The sequence below is a fragment of the Stegostoma tigrinum genome, chromosome 30 (genome assembly GCF_030684315.1).
Source record: "Stegostoma tigrinum isolate sSteTig4 chromosome 30, sSteTig4.hap1, whole genome shotgun sequence".
In the NCBI taxonomy this organism is placed as follows: domain Eukaryota; kingdom Metazoa; phylum Chordata; class Chondrichthyes; order Orectolobiformes; family Stegostomatidae; genus Stegostoma; species Stegostoma tigrinum.
In genome coordinates, this window is record NC_081383.1 from 6201989 (window position 1) to 6225057 (window position 23069).

The 23069-nt window shown below is 43.6% G+C and overlaps 1 protein-coding gene across 9 annotated transcripts in view; it reads right to left on the bottom strand.

Moving 5' to 3' along the window:
• The window catches only part of LOC125466037 (N-acetyllactosaminide beta-1,3-N-acetylglucosaminyltransferase 3-like), a 94210-nt gene that overhangs the window by 23788 nt on the left and 47353 nt on the right, over positions 1–23069 (bottom strand). For 5 of the 9 annotated variants that reach the window (XM_048560139.2, XM_048560136.2, XM_059638512.1 and 2 more), the window contains exon 2: positions 16188–16364. The exons of 1 other annotated variant lie outside the window; for it this stretch is intronic. The gene's annotated coding sequence lies outside the window, so the exon portion shown is untranslated. Of the gene's footprint in view, positions 1–10716; positions 11018–16187; positions 16365–16465; positions 16511–19472; positions 19624–23069 lie in introns of those variants that run through there. 3 more of the 9 variants (XM_048560140.2, XM_048560141.2, XR_007250367.1) reach the window with 3 other exon arrangements.

Below are 23069 nucleotides of genomic sequence, written 5' to 3' on the forward strand. Positions count from 1 at the left end.
GTCCATAAATTGCTCAACAAATATGTACATGTTATATCAATCTCATGCCAGTGCACAGAGTAGCAACGTGAACAATTGCATTCTCCGAGCTTAACCTCAATATTTTTTCTTTAAAGTAGAATAGAGGGACATTCATTTGTATAGAGCCACTCATTCTCTCAGGACTTTCCAAGGTGCTTAACAACAAATAAATTATAATACAGCTGGTCACTGTCGTGATGTAGACAATGCAGCAACCAATTTGCATACAGTAAAATGGCACAAATAGGAATGTGTTAACAATCAGGTTACCTGTTTTCAATGCTGTCAAATGAGGAATAAATATTGACCAAGACACCACAGACAACTCCCCTGTTCTCCGTTTCTCTTATGACATAGGATCATTTGAGTCCACGAGAACAGATGGAGCCTTGGGTTAACATCTCCTCCAAAACACAGTATTTCCTACCACACCAATCAAACGACAGTGAATAATACAGCTCAGAAACAGGCCTTTCAGCCCTCCGAGCCTGCGCCAACACATTTTTCCCTTCTATACTAAAACTGTCTTCACTTACAGAAGCCATATCCCTCTCTTCCCTTCCTCCTCATGTATTCGTCCTGGTGCTTCTTGAATTTTACTATTGTGTCTGATTCTGCCAGCTCCTCTGGAAGTGGGTTCCAGGCACTCACTACCTACCCATTGTGTGTACAAGTTAATGGTTCAGATTTAATGTTTGTTTTACGTTGGCTTCACCCATTCTACTGATGTCACACACGCTCTGTGGGTGGAGATGAGGAGTTCTACTGGAGCTTTCAGAAGGAATAGATGGAGCATTACCAGCTCCTTAAAAGTCCCAGTCATTACACCTCACCAAATGTACTCATACTTACTGCCATCATACAATAAACCATCTTGTTGTCTATGAACAGGCTCTCCTCTGTAGTTACTCTATGATGGTCTATCCTGTAATACTAACTACAAGACAGGCCCAAGATGAAGTGCAGGCAAAGAATGATTGGTGGCAGCAAACTACCGTCACCCTGAGACTCATCCTGATAGAGGTGGCACAAGGTGCTGGATGTGATCATCCCCCAAGTGTCGGCAATGGATGGTTCTGGAATGTCATTTCATTGGACAAGTATGTCACTCACAGTTGACAATGTTTGATACTAAGCGACAACTGTCCCAAGAATTGTCAAGTATGGCTCCTCTGATTATAGCAATGGACAAATGGTCCATAACATGCAGAAAGCAGGTAGTTTTCGCTCATCAAATCCCAACCAAAAATGTCATTGAATAAACAAACTTAGTATTCATCCTCTGAGCCACATTATATTGGGAGGTAATAATGCAGTGGACTTTGAGCCCAGGTTGCTAAGACAATGTACACTTTGTATGTTGGGGCTACGGACAGTGAGGGTAGAGATTTCAACATTCTTTCTTATGAATGAGCAAGGGAGAATCCTCTTCACTCTTACTGCCTGTTTGCCAATGAGAGTCTTTTTTTCCTTTGAATAAGTGATCCATAACAGGGAAGGAATAAAGATTGTATATACACAGATATATTCAAAAGACATTATGAGTTCTCCAGAATTACATGCTCTCAAATTTGCCTGTGAGGTAGATACTGGGATACGGTCATATCCTGCTTCCTTAATTACTTTACAGCACATACATTGTCTGTTTATTCTCACCTCTAATAGTCCCACCTATTTTACCAGCTTCCTCCTCCTGAAGTATGTTCCCCTCAAACTTGTTCACATTACATTTGTCTCTGTCATCTAAGCTTCATATTCTACTACCTTGTGAATGTTGACTTTTTGCGGTTCACCCTACTCTTTCTTAAACCCCCTCCATTTGAGCCACCTGCAAACTTTGACCCATGTTTTCTACAGAGTCATAGAGTTAAACAGCTCAGAAGTAGACCCTTCAGTCCAATGCATCCACGCCGACCAGAGATTCCAAACTGATCTAGTCCCATTTGCCAGCATTTGAACAGTCAAGAGAACTTTCAAGATATTTAAATCTCCTGACCTTTAAATTTGAAGAAATATTTGCAATTTTAAATAAAAGCACTCAGTATTGCACATAAATTTGAAGACTTTGATTATAGAATCTGTGTTGCATGAAAGTTTTCGCAACTACCACATATGTTGTAATTTGCCCAGGACCATGAACCATGGCCTGAAAATGATGTCATCAACTGACTCTTTGAACTTTATTTTGCTAAGCAGGGTGACAAAGCAGTATGTGGTGACATGGATAGTATGCAGAGGAAGGGGGTAATTTTAAAGTTTAAATCATCTTTTTTAAAGATTGAGAACAGCAGCAGACTTGTCATTGATTATACAGGTACATTACTTCAACTTTTTTCTGCCATCACGCCAACACCCATAAAACCCCAACTCCTTTTGATTCCAATCCTTCACCCAGCATTTTCATTTCTTTGTATAGAATGTCATAATTTATGTATCATACTTCCTGCAAGTTACTGTAACAGAACGTTATGTCAATGAATATGATAATACTACATTCCTATTATCACTTCAGTGGGAACCTCAGTTCAAAGGTGAATTATACAATTCCCTGAGTCTGTAAGTGGAGGTGATGCAACATAGAGTCATAAAGGCGTACAGTACAAAATGATCTTTAAAAGGATTGATGCCAGTCTAACAGTTAAGGTAATCACATCGAAATGAATAATTAATCCTGATGCTCCAACCACACACCCATGCCTGTCACCAAATCTGCCTACTTTCAGCTTGGTAACATTGCCCACCTTCACTCCTCCCTCTGCTGTTGATGTCTTCATCTCATGCAATATTAACCTCGAGACTTGAGACTACGTTTATTTGTTCACTGGGATCTGAGTGTCACTGGCGGAGCCAGCATTTACCACCTGTTTCCTGGAAGAGTTCATCAGTCTAGTGAAAGCTATCTTTGTGCCTTAATAATCCACAGACCCAACAAATAGCACAGTCTTAATGCTCTGAAAACACTGCTCCAGGCTGACTTAATACCCACGTTTTTATAGCACAATCAAGAGACAGATCTCAATGAAACATATAAACCAAAAAGAACCACTCTACTCACTGTTGCAGATTTATAAAAGAAAAACAGTAAGGTTGCACTTTAAAAAAGTCACTTATCTGAAGGAGGATAGACTGGATCTAAAAGTTAAAGTTCTAAATTGGAGGAAGGTCAATTTTGATGGTTTTGGGCAAGAATTTTCAAAAGTTGATTGACAGCGGATGTTCGCAAGTATAGGAACATCTGGAAAATAGGAAGCCTTCTAAAATGACATAAACAAGAATCCGGAGACAATATGTTCCTGTAAGGCTGAAGGGCAATGCTGGTAGGGGTAGGGAATGTTGGATGACTCAGAGAAATTGAGGTTTTGGTCAAGAATAAGAAGGAAGAGTATGTGGGAAGGAAGTCAATGGGATCAGATGAATCCCTAAAAGATTATAAAGGCAGCAGGAGTATGTATGTTAGATGGAAATCGGGAGGGCAGAAAGGGGACATGAGATAGTTTTGGTAAATAGTGTTAAAGAGAATCCAAAGGGTTTCTACAAATATATTAAGGACAAAAGGGTAACAAAGGAGAGAATAGGGCCCCTTAAAGAGCAGCAAGACCACCTAAGTGTGAAACTGCAGGAGATGTGAGAGATACAAAATGAATATTTTGCATCTGTGTTTACTTTGGAGAAGGATACGGAAGCTTGAGAACTTGGGGAAATACATAGCAACATCTTGAAAAATGTCCATGCTATGGCGGAGGTGGTGCTGAATGTCTCAAAGCACATAAAGTTGGATAAATCCCCAGGATTTGATCAGGTGTAGCCTAGAACTCTGTGCGAAGCTAGGGAAGTAATTGCTGGGCCCCTTGCTGAGATATTTGTGTCAACAACAGTTACAGATGAGGTGCCAGAAGACTGGAGGTTGTCTAGCGTGGTGCAACTAATTATGAAAGGTGGTAAGGAAAAACCGGTCAACTGTAGACCAGTGATCCTGACATCAGGTGAGCAAATTGTTGGAGGGAATCCTGAGGGACAGGATTTACATGTATTTGTAAAGGCAAGGACTGATCAGGTAGTCAATACAGCTTTGTGCATGGGAAATCGTGTTGATTTGAGTTTTTTGAAGAAGAGCCGAAGAGGATTGATGAAGTCAGAGCGGTGGGCGTGATCTAGAAGGACCAGTGAGTCATTCGACAAGGTTCCTTATGTTAGGCTGGTTAACAAGGTTAGATCACACAGAATAGAAGGAAAACTAGCCATTAGGAGACAGAACTGACTCGAAGATAGAAGACAGACGGTGATGGTAAAGGGTTGCTTTTCAGACTGGAGGTCTGTGACCAGCAGTGTACCACAAGGATCGGGGCTGGGTCAATTTCTTTTCGTCATTGTTATAGTGATTTGGATGTGAACACCGGAGGCGTGGTTAGTAAGTTTATAGATGACACCAAAATTGGAGATGGAGTGGATCGGGAAGAAGATTACAGCAAAGTACAATAAGATCGTCACTCCCCAGATGGGCCAATGGGTCGAGGAGTAGCAGATGGAATCTAATTTAGATAAATGTGAGGGGCTGCATTTTGGAAAGTTAAATCAGGGCAGGACTTATACACCTAATGGTAGGGCCCTGGGGAGTGTTGTTGAACAAAAAGGCCTTGGCGTGCAGGTTCATAGCTCTTCAAAAGTGGAGTTGCAGGTAGATAGGATAGTGAAGAAAGCGTACGGTACGCTTGCCTTTATTAGTCAGTGCATCGAGTATAGGAGCTGGGAGGGTCATGTTGCGGTTGTACAGGACATTGGTCTGGCCACTTTTGGAGTACTGCATGCAGTTCTGGTCTCCCAGTCGATAGGGTGAAGAGACAAGGTCTTTTCCCTGGGGTGAAGGAGTCCAAAACCAGAGGGCATAGGTTTAAGGAGAGAGGGGAAAGATTTAAAAGGGACCTAAGGGGCAACATTTTTACGCAGAGGGTGGTGCGTGAATGGAATGAGCTGCCAGAGGAAGTGGTGGAGGCTGGTATAATGGCAACATTTAAAAAGGCATCTGGCTGGGCGTATGACTAGGAAGGAGTTAGAGGGAAATGGGCCAAATGTGACTACATTTATTTAGGATATCCAGTTGGCATGGACAAGTTGCAATGAAGGATGCGCTTCTGTGCTGTACAGCTCTATGACTCTAATTGCTCTTGAGAACATGGTCATGAGCTGCCTTCTTGAACAACTGTGGTTCGTGTTGTGTAGGGACATCCCGGCTACTATTATTTTGACCCGGCAACAGCAAAGGAACAGGATTAGGGCAGGTGATCGTGTGGTGGTATTATCACTGGACTATTAATCCAGAGACCCAGGTAATGGCCTGGGGACCAAGGTTTGAATCCTGCCACGGCAGATAGTGGAATTTGAATTCAATAAAAATCTGGAATTAAGTGTCTAATGATGACAGTGAACTCATTGCTGATTGTCAATGAGAGCCCACCTGGTCCACTACCGTCCCTATAGGGAAGGAAGCTGTCACCTTTACTTGGTCTGACCTACATGTGACTCCAGACCCACAGCAATAGGGTCTTAGTTACTCAGAGGGAAGTTAAGGATGGGCAATAAATGCTAGCCTAGCCATCCTGTGAAAACGAATACTTTTTAAAAAAATTTGGAAGTGACACATTCGACACGCTAGTTCTAATTTGGTGTAGGTTGGGGTGGCACGGTGGTTCAGTGATTAGCACTGCAGCCTCACAGCGCCAGGGACCCAGGTTCAATTCCCGCCTCAGGTGACCATCTGTGTGGAGTTTGCACATTCTCCCCGTGTCTGCGTGGGTTTCCTTCCACAGTCCAAAGATGTGCAGGCTAGGTGGATCGGGCATGCTAAATTGCCTGTAGTGTTCAAGGGTTTCTGGGTTATAGGGAGTGGGATGCTTCAGGGGGTGGTGTGGACTTGTTGGGCCAAAGGGCCTGTTTCCACACTGTAGGGAATCTAATCTAATCTAATCTAATGCTGTTGGGGGTGCTGTGAAGTTAACAGCTGGGGAGGATATCTCTTAGATATTCTGTACTTTTGGGTAAAAAGGGGAAGAATCTCTCTTTTGCAGATTGCTGGAAGCAAGTCAGTCATCAGCCAAAATCCACGGTTGAGCAGGAAGCTATACTACTCCCTTCATCTAATCTGCAGAATTCAGAATTTCCAAGCCAACTGATCAACTGCCAGTCAGTGTCTCTGGAGCCACCTAATTTAACAGCTGCAATCCTCCACTGATTACGCTGCACAGACAAACATTTCAAAATTGTCTGTATCCATGTTGAGTATGACTTTTCCCTCAAACTTTATTACTTTGTCATCTCATTCTTTCTTTCTTTCTTTCTTTCTTTGACTCAAGACAACCTGATTAAATTGGCTGCAGATCTGGGCGAGCAGAGCAGGCCAAGCAGCATCAGAGGAGCAGGAAGGCTGATGTTTTGGGCCTGGACTCTTCTTCAGAAATGGCAAATTTCTGAAGAAGGGTCTAGGCCCGAAACGTCAGCCTTCCTGCTCTTCTGATGCTGCTTGGCCTGCTGTGCTCGCCCAGATCTGCACCTTGTTGTCTCAGATTCTCCAGCATCTGCAGTTCCTGCTATCTCCGGTTAAATTGGCTCTCTTTTGTCAAAAAAAAACAAAGAAAACATTTGCTACTTGTTGTTTGCAAGAGGTCAAGTGACTTTGAATAAGCAAAGCTTTTAAGACAATTAGAATTGATTTTTGTGACTTTAATTGCTAGACAAAATGGTAGGAGGGACACTATGCTGAAGGTTGTCTAACAACAGTCTCTAAATGGTAGTTGCAGTTAACTCTTGGATCAGTGTCAGAAAGACTTATAAACTGGGAATGACAATCTCTTGACTTTTCAAAAAGACAGCAGAAGGCACTGAGGCAGAATCAGCTGTAAAGATCTCTTTCAGCTGAAACATTGTAAGAATCTGTTCGTGCAACATATCTGATCTGAAATCTGATTTGAACATCTTGTCAATTTACATCTGTCGGCATCAGAATTTCCATCACAGGATGTTCATTGGTCCTTGAAAATTCATGGAAATTTTACAGCAGGAGAAAGGATCCATCAGCCCATCATGTCTGCCCCAACCATCAGGCATCTATTCTCTCTAGTTCCATTTTCTAGCATTTGTCTTATAGCTTGGCGCTCTACCATGTTTGTAAGTGCGCACAGTAATACTTCCTCAATGTTATGAGGGTTGCTGCCTCTGCAATCCCGACAGGCAGTGAGTTCCAGATTTAAACCACCCTCTGTGTGAAAGAAAATGCCTTCAAATCCCCTTTCAACTTGCTGCCTTTTACTTAAAAGCAATGTTCCCCAGGGTCCTGACCCAAAACATCAACGATCCTGTTCCTCAGATGCTGTTTGGCTTGCAATGCTCCTTCAACTCCACACTGTGTTTTCCCCTGGTGAATGCTCCTTCTACTAAGGGAAAAGGGTTCTTGCTACCTGCCCCTTATAACTTTGTACACCTCAAAACAGGGCAGCCCTCAGTGTTCTGTGCTCCAGGGAAAACAACTTCAGACTGTCTAATGTCTCTTCGCAGCTGAATCTCGGCAGCCCAGGAGACCTCCTTGTGAATCTCTCTGCACCCTCTCTCATGTAATTACATCCTTCTACAACTGGAATAGAACAGACTATTCCAGCTGTGGGCTAATTCATGTTATATTAGGCTCCATCATAACCTCTTGACTTTCGTATTTAATGTCACCACTAATAAAGGCAAATACCCAAGATGCCTTCACGACTTCATTATTGACCTGCCCTGCTGCCTTCAGGGATCTGTGGGCACGCATACTGATCCTCTGTACTCTTCGGTCCAACCATTCATCATCCATTGCTTTGCTTGTCGGTCCTCCCGAAAGCCAAGCTGGATCCATTGTTTAACACCATCATGGCTGATCTCAGCTGGTCTTCAACTCCATTTTCCCGCCCCACTCACCTTATCCCTCGATTCTCAGAGTTACCAAAAATGCTGATTTCTGCAGTTATTGCATTCCCACAGACTGCTCCGATTCCATGACTTAATTCTCATTGTTCTAGCATCATAGATTCCACCCACCATGTAACACAAGAACTAGGAGCAGAAGTAGGCCCTTCGGCTCCTCCAGTCTCCTCTATCATTTAACCTGATCATAGGTGATCTCATCTCACCCTCAACGTAAGCTCCATAACCCTTTAACTCGTTTCTAATTAAAAATCTTTCCATCTCCTCCTTATATTAACTCAATGTCTCAGAATTCACCGCACACCAGATGGAATGAATTTCAAAGATTCATAACTCAGTGAGAGAATTAGTTTTTCCTCATCTCTGTACTAAATCTGTCAACGCCTTATCCTAAAACTATGACCTCTCATTCTAGATTGCCCCATATGAGAAAATATCGTTTCTACATCTACTTCGTCAGTCCCCTTTAGGATCTTATTTCCCTCAATTAGAGCTCCTCTCATTCTTTTAAACTCCAGAGAATATAGGCCTAAATTTCTCAATTTTTCTTCATAAGACAAACCAATCATCTCTGGAATCAATTAAGTTAACCTACTGTGAAAGCCCTCCAATACAAATACATCCCTCCACAAGTAAGGAGACCAAAACAGTTCACACTAATACTTGAATAATACAGGGTTCTTTTTCCCTGGGGCAGGAAAGTCCAAAACTAGAGGGCATAGGTTTAAGGTGAGTGGGGAGAAATTTAAAAGACATCTAAGGAGTAACATTTTCCTCGCAGAGGGTGGTGCGTGTATGGAATGAGCTGCCAGAGGAAGTAGTGGAGGCTGGTACAATTACAACATTTAAAAGGCATTCGGATGGGTACATGAATAGGAAGAGTTTAGTGGGATATGGGCCAAATGCTGGAAAATGGGACTAGATTAATTTAGAATCTCTGTTCAACATGGACAAGTTGGACTGAAAGATTTGTTTCTGTGCTGTACAGCTCTATAATTCTTTAAATTCTATTACCTGCTGTACCCACATTCTAGTTTTCTGCAATTCATGCACAAGGACACCCAGATCCCTCTGCACCCTGGTTTTATACTCATACTTGGGCCTTGGGTCTCTCTACTGCATTCTTTGGGGTTGTTCGCTGTATCTAGACTGTTCCTATCATTATAATTAGTGTTGTTTATATTTTACTATTATCATGTTACATTAAACAGAGGGAACTGATGTCTGACTCTCTATAGGCCCTGTAAACTCTTTATTTACATTCTAAAATACAGAAAATATATCATAGAATCCCTACAGTGTGGAAGCAGGCCATTTGGCCCATCAACCTCCATCGTTTCTCCTTTCAGTTTTGTTCAGTGACAATTCATATCAGAGTTACACCATCCTGCACATCTTCAGCCCCACTATTATGGATCTCTCTAGCATTAACTATATTCAATGATGGAGCAACCAATACTCTCTGGGATAGAGAAATGCAAAGATTCTAAACCCTTCGAACAAAGAAAGTCCTCACCTGAGTACTAATGTCCTGAGAACGAAGGACTGCTCCGGTGTCACCCATAAATGATGTGAAGGAAGGTTCCAAAGAACTTGCCTCGTGTCCCTGCTGCACACAGAACTCCAACGTAGCCACCCTGACATAACTAGACCTGAGCATCTAACCCACTCTTGCTGCCAATCCCAGCCTTGGACAATGACCTTGCTTCCTAGGCATACTAGAAAGATGGGGTGAAAAATTTAGGCAGACAATGAGGGAGTGCAGCCCAGTCAGACAAAACAGTTTTTGAGTCACATGTTAAGCTGAGGCCTTTAAAGTGAACATGAGTGATCCTGTAGCTACTATTTTGAAGAAGAGAAAAGGCATCTGGATGTGTACATGATTAGGAAGGGTTTAGACAGATATGAGCCGAATCCTGGCAAACGGGACTAGACTCATGGAGAATATCTGGTCGCCATTCATGAGTTGAACTGAAGGGTCTGTTTCCATGCTGTACATCTCTATGATGCTTTGACTTTAAAAGATGTACCTCAGTATCCTGGGCAAAAGTTATTCATCAACCTTGACAAGAAACACATCAGTTGGCCATGGTCATGTCTTTGTTTGGGGGGAGCTTGCTGCCTGTGAATTGAGAATATCATTTTCTTTCCAAAGGCACTCGTTAAACAGTACTTCTAACTGAGTTTTTGGTCATTTGATTTACTTGGCTCAGTACCACATTTTGGAGTCTCAAGCTTTTGTGAATATTAAGGGTAGCTATACTACAACATTATATCATTTGTTGCAAAACACACAGTCATTGTGAGATCTTAAGGCACTATGTAAATGTGTGTTTTCACTCTTTCATCAGAGAGTGTTTTCCGTTTGTTTTCAGTGTCCCTCGGGATCACTCACTGCCCAGTGAGTGGAATGTTCTGGAAGGAATGTTGATGCTCGCATCATAAAGCACAAGTGGGCAGGAGGTCTCCACACTGTTCTGATTTATTCATGCAGTGCTTTGTTGCAGGAACTCGTAGGTACTCTATTGGCTTCCAGGTTGGTGCAAAAGCCGTTTTTAGATTTCTGTCAATTCTGTTTCAGTTCCTGCACTAGGTCAGATGTAATTTATTAACTACATGGGAGGTACTAAAGGCAATGAATTACTTGACCTTAGATGAGTAAATATTCCTGAAAGAACGACAATCAGACCACTTGTTAGAGTGCTGTTTAATTAAGGAGGGAAAAACAACAAATTCCAACTCACTTTTAATAACAATTGAACAATAATTTACTTGTATCCTCTCTGAAGCTGGATACAGTTTCAAAACCCAGGACGAGAGGTTCAATTCAGGGTCAGGCACTAGATATTTGGGCAATCGTCACATCCTGACTCCACTCTGCTGCATCTACATCACTTGATGCAATGCTGTATTGATATGCCAACACCCAAGTGAGTCCAGAGACAACATGGGCACCTTGTTATGGCAATGGGTAATGCCTGGTGGTGTGGACTGGTCCTGGCGCACAGAGCTTGAAAGTAGACTGCGTTCACAGTATGGTTCCCATTACCTTGAAGATTGGAGCAGGCAGGAGAGCAGAGGGTTAGCAGCCTCATGGTGCACATTACTGGCCAAACAGTCAACCACAAGGTACACGACTGCTCAACTCACACCATGGCAACTTTGTGCCTCTGTTCAATCCTCCTTTTTCAAAAACCCCTTTGTTTCCCCTCAACACTTTATCACAGCAGCAACATTGAATTGTTATAAGTCCCTCAGCCCTCCCCACAGGTAGGTCTGCACTAAGTTCTCTGTTTCCTCCTCTCAGTCATTACTTTGGAGATCTCCTGTGGCCTGCTCCTCCCTTTAAGAAGCTCTTCCATGAGCTTAATAACAGGGTAATTGGGAGTGGGTCATTCAACATGGTCCAAAGATGCACAGTTTCAGTGGATCGGCCATGGGAAATGCAGGGTTGTGGGGATTGTGTCGAGGGGTTGGGTTTGAGCGCGATGCTGTTCAGAGTTTCAATGTGGACCCTATGGCTGAAAGGCTTGCTTCCACACTGTAGGGATTTTATGATTCTAAAAAACGGTGGAATATTTGAAGCTCTCTTCAGCCATAAATGCCAAGTGACAGATCTATTTTGGACTCCTACTGAAGTCCTCGGCATCACAGACAGAGTCTTCAGGTAAGCCAACTCTGTCCATGTCATGTTGAGAAAAGGTTGAAGACACTGGATGCTGTAAAAGTTACAGACTCTGACAACATCCCAGCTGTGGCATAATAGCCTTTAATGCTTTCAGGTTTAGATGAGCCCCAGTCAATCTATTCAAATATAACTACAACACTGGCATATAGCCAACATTGTGGAGAAATGCCCAGGTACTTCCTAATCACAAACTGTGAGACAAATCCAACTTATCTCAAATCAGTAGGAAAATGAAGGGGACCCATCAATACTGTGCTCCCTCAGAGTAACGTGCTCACGCAGCAACTCAAAAAGGTCCCATGCAGCCTGTACACATGTTGCCCTTTTAAATTATCATGCGTGTGTGCACGTGCACGCATCTGCGAGTGGGAGACACCATGCAGCATGTGTGAAGTGGAAGGGTACAGTCAAAAAAAAAACAAACTTTAAAGTGGCTGCTCGCTAACTTATCCCCACACTCCCAGAAAAGGAGAACGCTGACCAGTGACACTTTCTGATACCCTGCTCACTGATACTCAACCAGACTTCAACAAGGGTCACTTATCTCCTGACCTCCATACAGCCTTGTCCCAAGCAAGGACAAAAGAGCGATTTCAAGGCAGCATCCAAGGAAGTGTTACATCAAAGAATCCAAGCTAAAGTGGAAAGAGTGTGAATTGCGAAAAGTATAAACCATTCACTTATTGAGTCAGACAACAGAAGACAGTGATATTTGCACCAATAAAGGAGGCTATTCAGCCCATGGGGTCTGTGCTGGCTCTACATGAAGCAATCAGCCAGTGCTGTTCCATTGCCCTTTCCAGTTTCCTTTCAAAACCTTTGATCATTTATGTTCCCAGCAACCTCCTGGGCAATGAATCCCAGTCGTTAATACTCACTGAGCGAAGGGAGAACTGGCTGTCATTATTGACGAGAGCCTAATATCTGTGTCCTCGAGTCCTTGCATCATCAGATATTGAGAGCAGCATTTTCCTCGAGTACTTGTATAACCCTGTCATAATCTGGTATGCCTTCATCAAATCACCCCTCAATCTCCCATCTCTGAGGGGAACAATGCTAATTTCTCCACCCTAATTTTGTAGCTTGCACCATCACTCTGTGCCCTCCCCTACCCTCTCCACTCTTTGGGGGCAAACTGGAGCCAGGCTCCCCCATCATTCAAGATGGATAAGCTCCTGGAAGCAGCACCCACTGGTGAGTGATTCATTCACCATCATCCAACAACTAGATTTGGCTGGATGGCAGAGTTGAGTTACGCTCCATTGTTCGGTGAGATTGATTACTTCCTAACTATCACACGCAGCTTCCACTACTTGGCATAGAGTTCTGCTTGGGAGTTCCATCAGGTTGACATCTCACTTCTCAGTATGACTAGTGCTGCTCCTGGCATACCCTCCTGCGCTGATCATTGAGTCAAACTTAGGCCCTTGACTTGAACATGATGGGACTGTGAGGGATATGCCAAACAATGAGGCTGCAGTTTGTGGTTGAAAATAATTCTGCTTCTGATGATAATGGTCCACAGACCCTCATGGATGCCCAGTCTTGAACAGATAGGTCAGAACCTATCCAATTTGATAATGCCACACAGCACCCAGGCTTCTGTGCCTCATATGCCCAACACAGACAAACTTTACCACCTCCTTTCTAACTAAGCCGAAAATAATCTTCGAAAATAGGATTTCCAAAGCTCTCCTTCTTCCTGTCTAATTCAATGAGCATTAGATTTAGTTACAGTACGGTCAGGAAACAATGCAGAATATTTGTCCTGTTGCATCTCAGTTCTTTTTTATTTCTCAACACCCTTTGTAAGGCTAAAATTTTTGAACCAGGCAGAGCCCCGGCGATAAAATCAATTCCTTCTATAGGATGATGAAATGTGAGGCTGGATGAACACAGCAGGCCCAGCAGCATCTCAGGAGCACAAAAGCTGACGTTTCGGGCCTAGACCCTTCATCAGAGAGGGGGATGGGGTGAGGGTTCTGGAATAAATAGGGAGAGAGGGGGAGGCGGACCGAAGATGGAGAGAAAAGAAGATAGGTGGAGAGGAGAGTATAGGTGGGGAGGTAGGGAGGGGATAGCTCAGTCCAGGGAAGACGGACAGGTCAAGGAGGTGGGATGAGGTTAGTAGGTAGGAGATGGAGGTGCGGCTAGGGGTGGGAGGAAGGGATGGGTGAGAGGAAGAACAGGTTAGGGAGGCAGAGACAGGCTGGACTGGTTTTGGGATGCAGTGGGTGGAGGGGAAGAGCTGGGCTGGTTGTGTGGCGCAGTGGGGGGGGGGGGGGGAAGGGGACGAACTTGGCTGGTTTTGGGATGCGGTGGGGGAAGGGGAGATTTTGAAGCTGGTGAAGTCCTTCAGTTCACCTGGGCCATCTCCAGCACATCCCTCACCTTTCTGGACCTCTCAGTCTACATCTCAGGCAACTAGCTTGTAACCGATGTCCATTTCAAGCCCACTGACTCCCACAGCTACCTACAATACACCTCCTCCCTCCCACCCACCCTCCTGCAAAAATTCCATCCCCTATTCCCAATTCCTCCACCTCCGCCACATCTGCTCCCACGATGAGGCATTCCACTCCCGCACATCCCAGATTTCCAAGTTCTTCAAGGACCACAACTTTCCCCCCACAGTGATCAAGAACGCCCTTGACCGCGTCTCCCACATTTCCCGCAACACATCCCTCACACCCCGCCCCCGCCCAAAGAGGATCCCCCTCGTTCTCACACACCACCCCACCAACCTCCAGATACAACACATCATCCTCCGACACTTCCGCCATCTACAATCCGACGCCACCACCCAAGACATTTTTCCATCCCCACCCTTGTCTGCTTTCCGGAGAGACCACTCTCTCCGTGACTCCCTTGTTCGCTCCACATTGCCCTCCAACCACACCACACCCGGCACCTTCCCCTGCAACCGCAGGAAGTGCTACACTTGCCCCCACACCTCCTCCCTCACCCCTATCCCAGGCCCCAAGATGACTTTCCACATTAAGCAGAGGTTCACCTGCACCTCTGCCAATGTGATATACTGTATCCATTGTACCCGGTGTGGCTTCCTCTACATTGGGGAAACCAACAGAGGCTTGGAGATCGCTTTGCAGAACACCTCCGCTTGGTTCACAATAAACAACTGCACCTCCCAGTCACAAACCATTTCAACTCCCCCTCCCAGTCTTTAGATGACATGTCCATCATGGGCCTCCTGCAGTGCCACAATGATGCCACCCGAAAGTTGCCAGAACAGCAACTCATATTCCGCTTGGGAACCCTGCAGCCCAATGGTATCAATGTGGACTTCACCAGCTTCAAAATCTCCCCTTCCCCCACCGCATCCCAAAACCAGCCCAGTTCGTACCCTCCCCCCAATGCACCACACAACCAGCCCAGCTCTTCCCCTCCACCCACTGCTCCCCAAAACCAGTCCAGCCTGTCTCTGCCTCCCTAACCTGTTCTTCCTCTCACCCATCCCTTCCTCCCACCCCAAGCCACACCTCCATCTCCTACCTACTGACCTCATCCCACCTCCTTGACCTGTCCATCTTCCCTGGACTGACCTATCCCCTCCCTACCTATACTCTCCTCTCCACCTATCTTCTTTTCTCTCCATCTTCGGTCCACCTCCCCCTCTCTCCCTATTTATTCCAGAACCCTCACCCCATCCCCCTCTCTGATGAAGGGTCTAGGCCCGAAACATCAGCTTTTGTGCTCCTGAGATGCTGCTGGGCTTGCTGTGTTCATCCAGCCTCACATTTTATTATCTTGGATTCTCCAGCATCTGCAGTTCCCATTATCACTCCTTCTATAAGAATTTGTTGCACAATTCAAACAAGATTTTTTATTTTCTATGTCACTCCTTAATTGATGCTTACACAATGAAACTGGTTTCTAATCTCTATATGTATCTTCAACTGATATCTTTTTTCCCTTTCTTAAGCCTCTGGAAGACAAATACAGGTGATATAATCAGCCAGTATGAGTGGCTGACTTACTCCAGGGTGTCTCATCATTTTTATTGGTTCCCCTCATTGGTTGGACAAATAATGAAATAAATGTTCATCTGATGTAAAGTGTTCAGAACGTCAGCGGCCTGATTCTTTTTAATCAATGAGTGGAAAATATTTCTTGGCTAATGGTGCTTAGCCAGAGAGTTAGTGCAGAGCTGATGGGTTGAACAGCCACTTTCTACACCACAACGTTGCTGCGGTTCAGTGACTGACCACAGCAATCATTTCCTTTGTAATAGGTTCTCACAGAGCCCACTGCACTTGTACAATGCTATAGTTCTAATATTCATTGCCTTTCCTAATGTATCCTTTTCCACCTAGACAATCCTGTTGTCTCCTGGAATGGTGTAATTTGCTGTATTAAAATGATGTGTTCACAGCAAGGCACATACAATAATTTTAAACATAAAATTAGAAATGAAAACTGTTGAAGTCAGCATCAAAAACCAAAACAACAATTCCTTCTTTAAAAACATTCAGCAAACTATACATTCATGCAAGCTTAAACAAAATAGTACCTTTGTTCTCCTGAATTTTCCAAAGGTGGCCTTTAACTTGTAGAGATTCCACAATGCTTTCTTTCCTCAAGCCTCACGTTCTATTCTGGGTTTAGTGACACTGCTACAATCTCTTCACTTGCACATCCTTCCCTGAACCCCTCTTGTTTTTACACAGATGTGCTTAAAACTGTCATCCTGAGGAACAAAATTGGCACTCGTTTACAAACAATTGAAATTCCATTACCATAAAATTGCTTTATCATTAAACCGAATTAGCTCTTGCATAACTTCAGTACCATAGCTGAAACAAAACATTGTACTGCTCGCAGAATCACAGCTGCACAAGCTCTTGAGATATTTTCTAATTAGTTTGCTCAGAAATGCTGTTACGCACTTCTGGAGCAGGTGAGACTTGACCTCAGGCCCCCTGACTCAGAGGAAGGGATTCTGTGACTAAGCCACAAGAGTATTCTAGACCTATCAAGAAGACGGTTTTCCAATCAAGCTGTTGAGAAATGCTATTACATACCTCTGGAGCAGGTGGGAATTTATCACAGGTCTCCTGGTTCAGATTCAGGAACATTGCCACTGCACACAAGAGTCCCTTGTGCCAGCTCTCGAAGCTTTTTGACTTAATGCCAAACATTTTGCCTTTTGTCCACAAAGCTGCACTTTACTTCTGCTGAAACAAGCAGCTTGAATGGCTAAATTGAACCTGTCTCCCCCGTGCTTCCAGGCTGTGCATTGAAAACCTTGGGGGAAATGATTTTTCTCACCTCACGTTCTCCTTTTTGCAAAACATTTTGATACTGTGTCCACTGGATCTCCACCTTTTAACAAGTGGCAATAGTTTCTATCGACCTACTCTCTCCAGACTCCGCATGGTTTTGGAAACCTCTATCAAATCTCCTCTGCTGGGAAAACAGACTTAACTTCTCCAAGCTATCTCCAAAACTGAACTGAGGGTCCCGACCCAAAACGTCAGCTTTCCTGTTCCTCTGATACTGCCTGTCTGCTGTGTTCCTTCAGCTTCACACTGTGTTATCTCTGATCATCTCTGAAACCTTTGTCATAAATCTCTTTCTGCACTCATTCCAATCTGTTCACATCTTCCCTATATTGTGGTGCCCAGTACTAATACTGCATCTGAGGTCTACCCAATGTCCCATGTTCATCATAACGCCTGACTGCCAACCATTAATGTTTAACACAGTTATTCGCCCAAGTCTGTCTGCTCCTGTGTACCTTTTGGAATAGTACCCTTTATTATAGACTGCTAACATCTCTCTCTGTTCTTTGTACCAAAGTACACCACCCCACATTTATCCACATTGAACTTCATTAGGCACCAATCCTCCCACTCCAACAATGTATCAATCAGAGATAGTAGGAACTGCAGATACTGGAGTAGAGTTAACACAGTGTGGAGCTGGAGGAACACAGCAGGCCAAGTAGCATCAGAGGAGCTGGAAAGTTGACATTTCAGGTCGGGACCCTTTAATGTCTTTTTGAAGTGCTAAATCATCCTTCTCACTATTTTGTTTCATTGAAATTATCCATGCACACCAGCATTAACACAATTTATGTGTGTCAGGAAAAGCAGGGAAATTCTAATCCCTGAGGAACTCCATTACAAACCTTCCTCAAATCTGAAACATACTTGTTAATCAATAACAGTGATTCCTGTCACTCAACCAGTTTTGCATCTACTCTATGGCAATTCCTCTTATTCCTTGACCTACTACTTTCCTGCAGGTAACCCTACATTCAAGACAACACCAAAACTGGGCTAAGATAATAAAATGTGAGGCTGGATGTACACAGTAGGTCCAGCAGCATCTCAGGAGCACAAAAGCTGATGTTTCAGGCCTAGACCCTTCATCAGAGAGGTCTAGGCCCGAAACATCAGCTTTTGTGCTCCTGAGATGCTGCTGGGCCTGCTGTGTTCATCCAGCCTCACATTTTATTATCTTGGATTCTCCAGCATCTGCAGTTCCCATTATCACCAAAACTGGGCGACTGTTTGTGAGCTCTCTACAGCAAATCTATTCTCACAATCATTCTTCACTTTTAAACCTCAATTCTAAGTCTGTCATGTTGCTTTCTGTGTACAATCTTTGCAGCCGTAACCTTGTATTCCTCACTCTGTTCAACCCTCCTTTAATCTTCATGCGATACGATCTGCCTGGGCGGCTCACGAAACAAAACTCTTCACTGTGGTTAGGTACATGTGACAACAATAAATCAAGTTGAATTATAAATCTACATGGATTGTATTTTATAAGTGCAAGTTCACTGTATCTTCATAACCATCGTCTTTGTTGCTTCATCAAAAAAGTCCAGCAAGTTAGTTAGATACGATTTCTCTGAACAAATCCACATTGACTCTGAGTCAAAGAATCATACAGCCTAGAAACAGCCCCTTCAGTCCACCAGGTCTATGCCAACCAAGAAACACCAAACTCTTCTGAATTAATCCACATTTCCCCTCGTCACCATCAATTTTGAACTGAATAATTGTTTTTAGCAGCTTCCTCACCACTGAAGTTAAACTGCCTGGTCTATAATGGCTGGGCCAATCGTTACAAATTTTTTTTGAACAAGAGTGTAATGGCAAATGGAGCATAATGTAGGAAAATTTGAAGTTGTTCACTTTGAGATGGAGAACAAAAGGACAGAGTATTGTTTAAATGGAGCAATACTGCAGAAAGCTGAAACACAAAGGGACTTGGGTGGGAAGGTGGGTGTGCATGAAACAACATTGGCCCTTATTCCAAAGGGGTTGGAGTTTAAGATTGGGGAAGTATTTCTGCAACTGCACAAGGTGCTGGTGAGACCACATCTGGAATACTGTGAGCAGCTTTGCTCCCACTATTTAAGAAAATATATCACTTAACAGTTCAGAATGGTTCACCAGGATGATCCCTGGTAGGAAGGCTTGTCTTATGAGCATAGTAGGAAGTCAGAGAAATAGGAAGCCTTTAAAAACCAGCAGAGGATAACTAAAAAAAAATGAAATATGAAAGTAAGCCAACAGATAATATGAAAGGAGACTGCAAGAGTTTTTAGGATATGTATAGAAGGTAAGATAAAGGCAAATGTGGACACTGGACTGCTGAAAAATGGGGCTGGAGAAGTTGTAATGGGAACAAAGAAATGGCAGAGGAACTGAATAGGTACTTTTGGAAGGCACCAGCAGCATCTGAGAACTTCAAGAGAGTCAGGGAGCAGAGGTGAGTGTAATGGCCATTGCTAAGGAGAAAGTGCTGTGGGAATTGAAAGGTCTTAAGGTGGTTAAATTACCTGGACCAGATGGACTGCACCCCAGAGTTCTGAAGGAGATAACTGAAGAGATTGTGGAGGCATTGGTAGTGATCTTTCAGAAATCATTGGATTCTGGTAGGATCGCAAAGGACTGCAAAATGGCAAACGTAACATTCTTGTTTCAGAAAAGCTGGAAGGAGTCGACAGAAAAATAAGAGACCAATTAGCCTGACCTTCACTGTTGGTAAGATATTCGAGTCCGCTATTAAAAATAAGATTGCTGAGTACTTGGAAGTGCACAGTTAAATAGGGCTGAGTCAGCAAGAATTTGACAAATGAGGTCATGCCTGACAAGTATGTTAGAATCCTCTGAGGAGGTAGTAAGCATGTTACACAAAGGAGAGCCAGTGGGCGTGATATATTTAGATTTCCAGAAGACATTTGACAAGGCCCTATACAGGAGGCTGCTAAATAAGATAAGAGCCCATGGTGTTAGGGGCAAGCTACTGGTATGGATGAAGGATTAGCTGACTAGCAGGAGGCAGAGACTAGGGATAAAAGGACTTTTTTCAAAATTGCTGCCAGTGACTAGTGGAGTTCCTCAGGAGTCCATGTTGGGATCATAAATATTCACGTTGTACATAAAACATCTGGACAAAGGGACTGAGGGCATTGTTGCTAAGTTTGGAGTGTTAGGTAGTATTGAAAAAGTGAGGAGTCTGCAGGAGGACTTTGATAGTTAGGAGAGTGGACAAAGAATTAGTAGATGGAATGTGAGAAAGTATGATGTTAAACATTTTGGTAGGTAAATTAGAGACATAGACTATTTTCTAAATGGGGAAAGGCTTCAGAAATCTGAAGTACAAATGGACTTTGGAGTCCTAATTCAAGTTCTCTCAAGGTTTACATGCAGGTTCAGTTAGAAGTTAAGGCGGGAAATGCAATATTAGCATTCATTTCGAAAGGGCTAGAGTACAGGAGCAGAGATGCACTGCTGAGGCTGTATATAAGGCTCTGGTCATACTGCGTTTAGAATATTGTGAGAATTGTTGGGCTCCATATCTAAGAAAGGATGCGCTGGCCTTGGAGGGGGTCCAGAGGACGTTTGCAAGAATGGTCCTGGGGATGAAGGGCTTGTCATATCAGAAGAAGCTGAGAACTCTGATTCTGTACTCTATGGAATTTAGGATGATGAGAGGGATCTGATTGAAGCTTACTGAATACTGAGAGGCCTGGATAGAGTGGATGTGGAGAAGATGTTTCCACTTGTACAACAGACTAGGACCCCAGAGCCTCAGAGTAGGGGGATGATCACTTAGAACTGAGATGCAAAAGAATTTATTCAACCAGAAGGGGGTGAGTCTGTGGAACTCATTGTCACAGAAGGCTGTGGAGGCCAAGTCATTAAGGGTATTTCAGATAGAGGTAGATAGATTCTGGATTAATAAAGGGATCAAAGTTTTGAGAAGAAGGCCAGAGAATCGGGTTGAGAAACAAAGCAGGCATGATCGAATGGTGGAGCAGACTCAATGGGCCAAATGGCCTATTGCATTTCTTATGGTCTAAAGGCGAAACAAGTTGGGAATCTACCCACTGGAGTTTAGAAGAATGAGAGGTGATCTCATTGAAACATTTCGGATTCTTAAGGGGCTTGACAGGGTAAATGCCGAGAGGATGTTTCCCCTCATGGGAGCCTCTAGGACCCGACGGCACAGTCTCAGAATAAAGGGGCATCAATTTAAAGCTGAGATGTGGAGGAATTTCTTCTGTCAGATGGTTGAGAGTCTTTGGAACTCCTCAGCATGCAGAGCAGTGGGGTCAGAGTCCTTGAGTATATTTAAGGCTGAGGTAGGTAGATTCTCAATCTGTCGGGGAATCAAGGGTTATGGGGAAAAGGCAAGAAAATGGAGAGGAGGAATGTTGGATTAGCAATGATCCCTTTGCATGACAGAGTAGGCTTAAGGGGCCAAACAGCCTACTCCTGTTTCTATGTCTTATGGTGTTGTGGTTTACTATTCTCCAGTCCTCCAGCACCACCCACAAATCCAGGGAAAGATAACTAGCAGTGCTGCTTTAATTCCGACTCTTATTTCCTTCAATATCCTTGGATACAGTTCATCCATACCCAGTGCCTTATCAACTTTAAATACCAACAGTTTACACAAAGCCTCCTCCTTATCAATAATCAACCATCCTGTTAATTGAGCCTCCTCTTCTGTCACTACAGCTTGAGCATCATCTACCTTGAGTCTATACCTCTTGCCTCAAAATGTAAATGCTTTTTTGATCTCTAATTTGTCCTAATTCTCCTTTTACTATTCCCCTTTTCCTTTTGAAGTGCTTGCAATAGACTTTGGGGGAATTTCCTTCTATTTTAGCTGCCAGGCTTGTTTCACAGTCCCTGTTTGCCTCCCTTATTTGATTACTCACCTCCCTTCTGAAATCTGTTATGTTCAGCTTGGTTCTCAATTGTATTTACTGCCTCACACCAGTCATGAGTAGACATTTTCTCCTTTACCTTAATTTCGATCTCCTTCACCACTCAGGGAATTTTCATTTGTTTATCCTACCTTTCCAATTTAAGGGAACATACCTCAACAGTATCCCAACCATCTCCTCTTTAAAAGCAGCTAATGTTTGTCACAACAACTTGTATTCCGATATATCTATTGAAGCCTGCTCTCTACCAGTTGTTTATACATACTCAGATTGACCAATGTCATTTTCTACCATCACCCCAAACCTTATGATGCAATGATCACTGTTCCCGAAATTCCTGCACTGTCACCTGATTGCTTTGGGCCACCTCGTTGCCGAGGCCTGTCTAACAGAGCCTTACCTCAGGTTGGACTGGACACACACTGCTGCAGGTAACGCAAATACACGTGCAATCTAATAGTGCTTGTTCCTCTTTACCCCTTACACTAGCTCTGTCCCTGTCAATTTACAGGTAACTGAAGTCCTCATTATAATTGTTGTACCATGGTTACACCTTTCTGCTATTTCCTTGCAGAATTGTTCCTCTACATCCTTCCCACTGGCTATAGATAATACCAAATAATCTCATTGGCTCTAACTAAATCAATCCTGTCCTTGAAACCTCTGAAACATCCTCTTTGACTGTAACTTCAATGCCATTCTTAACCAAATACACTCCATCCCTCCTAATTTTGTACTTCTCTGTCCTTTCTGAGCGGCTTGTAGCCGGAATGCTTAACACCCAATCTCATCCTTCCTTAAACCAGGTCCCCACTACTGCCACAACATCACACTGCAACCTGTCCCTGTAACTCTTAGCAGTGGGACTAGAATAGTGAGGAGGTTGTTTTTGACGAGCACAGACCCGATGGGCCGAAGGACCTTTTTCTATGTTGTAGACCACAATGACTCTATACTCATGTATTCTCACACATGCAGAGTAACCTAAATTTAGTCATCATTAGTCTGATTCCACCCATTAGCTCAGTATTCTATACATTAGGTTGCCTCTGTACAGTCTGATGTTACTTTTTAATATTTTCTCTTTGTTCACATAGCCCTGTTCATCAGCACTGACCAAACACTCACAAGGCACTTCATCCTCTTCACACAAGATTATTACCAATGAGACAGATTGAGTCATCCTTCCTCAGAACT